This window comes from Centruroides sculpturatus, unplaced genomic scaffold, assembly GCF_000671375.1.
Source record: "Centruroides sculpturatus isolate CEXI.00-Female unplaced genomic scaffold, Cexi_2.0 scaffold1859, whole genome shotgun sequence".
NCBI classification, from domain to species: domain Eukaryota; kingdom Metazoa; phylum Arthropoda; class Arachnida; order Scorpiones; family Buthidae; genus Centruroides; species Centruroides sculpturatus.
In genome coordinates, this window is record NW_019386066.1 from 87,682 (window position 1) to 91,375 (window position 3,694).

The window sequence follows — 3,694 nt, forward strand, 5'->3', positions numbered from 1 at the left end:
TATTCCCCATTTTTATATATATTTTTAAATCCTTTATAATTTTAATTATTTAATTGCTCCTTCCTCTCTTCCTTGGCATGTTGTGAAATTTCTGATAGTTGGATAATAAACCGTTTTATTGTAATTTGTCTTTTTAAATTATTTTGAGTTAATATTAAAATTTGGAAAAGGGAAATACCTAGATCGGTAAAATACGCGAATTTCTTCCTACAACTTCGGTTGTTGTTTGGAGTACAGTTAAAGTTTTAACGAAGTTCGAGCGAATACATAATTAGCAAAAATAAAGTTGAAATACAGTGATTAAACAAAAATTATTACAAATATCGTAAATAACAGTTCAAAAATGCATATATAGTAATATTTTCTAAAGAGGGGAAATGGTCTTCACAATTTAAAATCGATCGAAAACAGTGAAATGCTCGTGTAAACGCGCGCCATCTATCGTAGGTTAAATGTACTATGCCGGAGTGTATTAAAAAACTTCCCAAAGTTCTATGGCAATCGGGTAAACGGTGTGGTAATGCATGACAGTTACACAGACACACAGACATACATTCATTTTTATATATATAGGTTAACGTTTATCTTTGAAATGTTCCACAAAACCAAACTCAATTTTCTCCGTAGGCATCCTTATTTGGTTTTCAAGAGATTTTAAAAATCCTAACCCTAGGGAATACAAAGAGTTAAGTGTATCTTTTGTAATTTGAGTAAAGTCTTTTGAATTAGTAGTTTAAATTCATCAACAAATTATCATCGTCAGTAAAATACAGTATTAGTGAACTTTTTGTAGCCTGATTTAAAAGATCTGCAATGATTTATTTGAACGTTAGCTAAGAAAAAATGCTACAGTATTCATAAGAAAGATGTTTTCTTTATGAAAAAGATTTATTGAAAATTATACATTTGCAACATTTTCATATGCACAATCTGTTATTGAATGTTTTCCTTTTGTAAGTACAGTACATTTCTGAATTGAGCGTAGTCGTAATTCCATGTGCCAGAGCCGCACGAGTAGAATTTATAAATTCCATGAATTTTTAGACAGTACAACACAGTTAACTTCAGTTGGTTATCAACTTATCTGTGGCTTTCCATTCGTAGAAATCTGTCAAATACAGTACATAATATTTTTAATTACTACTGAATGAGCTGTTAATATTCATGAAAACGATTATTTTAAGATATATTAATTAAATACAGTATTTTTAAAATTTCAGAAGAAAATTTACTTACCCTTCATAGTTTTGAATTCCAGCTTCTCAATTTCACAGGCAAACCCATGAACAGGTAGGCCTCTTACAACACGGTAGATACGTTCCTTGAAAATACCGCATTGTGGGAATTCGCGTTATAGGAGACACCAACTTAATACAAAAACTGGGATTCGATTCTAAAAAGAGAACAACTTGGCGTTTGAATGGCGTTTTTTGAATTTTTCAAACCAGACATTGATAGCCACGAATTTAACACTGATTTCATCAGCTGACGACTGTCCCATTTGTTTTAAATAATCAAATATTTTTAAGGCTTTGTGTTTAAGTACAGTTTTATTTAAAGGTAATCTTTTCTTGTTCATATCTTCTACCCATAATATTAGCGCTTGTTCTATTTTTTCCATTATAGGTGCTCTCGGACGAACAACATTTTTCGCAAGAACAGATGATCCGGATGCGACCAAATTCCTAAAATTTTCTCCCGATTGCTTAATCGATCGAATAGTAGACTCATTTAAATTAAAATGCCTACCAATATCAACTATGCGCTCTTGATTTTTAATTCGATCCAAAATTTCTATCTTTATTTGAAGAGTTATAAATTTTTTTTTTTAACGACGGTCCTTTCTTTTCATTCGGCATTGTTATGGCTAAAAATTTTTCAATCAGTTTTGTTGACAGTAAAAATAGCAAAAAATAAGTTTACTTCACTATGTTAAAATATACATCCAATAGAAGTTTAGTAGCGGATTGACACGAAAATTTATATACTGTTTATGCAAAGAATAAAGACAAGAACGTTTGCAAAAAACGAAGAAATAGAAAATTAGTTTAAAACTTTCACTAGGAGGTGCTTTACATAAACAATAAGAATAATGAAATAAAACAGTAGAAACGCATTGTTCGTTAAACAAGAGACAGGCCTTCTGCATAGGCTGTTTATTGATGTAAGCAGTGTTGCTCAATGAGTGGGTGGCCAATTTGTACGCTGGTGTTAAATTTGAAGACGATGAGTCAGGCCTGAATAGCTGACCCAATTGCTCTTCAGTAATGCTTTCCAGAAACAGTATAATACAAATCTTTAAGTTTTTCAATATTGAAATATTTCCATAAATAAGCATTTTCTTAATTTATTAAAATGTCATATTTTCAATACTTTTATAAAATAAATTTTAATAATTTAGCATTGATACAATTTATGACATGAAATAATTTCCATGGTAGTTTACGCAAGGAATCGTTAATAAAATTGGAATAAAGTCGATGTAGGAAATATTTATAAGATTATAACTAAAATTTATAATAAACTGCTTATAAAAACTTTAATCTTATCTGACATGTTTATAAATAAGATCCATACTATGAGCATAAGAGGGTTACGACATGGCGAACAAAATCGGATTAAAGTAGGGATTGAGCTTCAGGTGGCGCCCGTTTTATTTTATTGAGCTTTATTCGCTATATGCATTTCATTGTAATGATTTGAAAATTTCTTGTATTTTTTTTTTAAAAGAAATGTTTTCAACTGGTAGCGAAAGTACGAAAGTTTCCATTAGCAAATCAACGATGTATTATAATATTAATCTATCAATCATTAAAAGTTTGGGACGATTTGGCAAATCTATATAGGTTTACCTTAATCCTAAGAAATTTAGGCTATTTAATTCTTGGATGGTTTGGAGTTTGCAGTTAACCATTACATCTTTATTTACGATGTGTATTTCACATTCAAGTGCAGTCAAACTCGGTTATAACTAGCACTAGGGGACTGGCAAGATTTCCTCGTTATACCCTTTAATCGTTATTCTTGAAAAGCAGTTATATAACTTGGAAAAAACGGGCGGCAGCTTTGGGCGCAAACACGTATGCGAAGCCCAGCAGATGCCAAAATTTGTAGCTACACCAATGATGTTTAGTGAAGTTATTCTCTTAATTTTTGATGTATGAACTTTTATGAAACTGTTCGAATTTATGAAAAAATACTCAATTGAACATGATTACTTTTCCTCACCAAAAGACAGTAAATTAAATCTATTCATCAGGTTCATTCGGGTGTTCGGAATACAAATATTGAAACAGAATGATGGTTCAGTCGATAGTAAAGATTAAACTAATTCTAATATCTTTTACTTAAATGCGATATTTAAGAGAATCTATTTCCCACCTAGTTTATACGATTTGTTGCAAAAATATAAACACTTTATTATCACAAAAAAGGCAATTATCTGATCATTTTACAAGAATTTTGGGATGCAATTTAAAAAAAAATTATAGACCTATAAATTCCCACTGTTCTCTTTGTGCCGTCTGCCGGTCTTTTGAAAATCTCAAAANGGGGGTTGACTGTAATTTAATTTGTTAATTCATATATAAATCAGCATTCATATGTAAGCCCGGCGTTGCCCGGGTTAAAAATAACAACAAACTTTTAATCTGAAATTTTTCTTCTGAATTTTTAATCTCAGTCAGAATTTCTG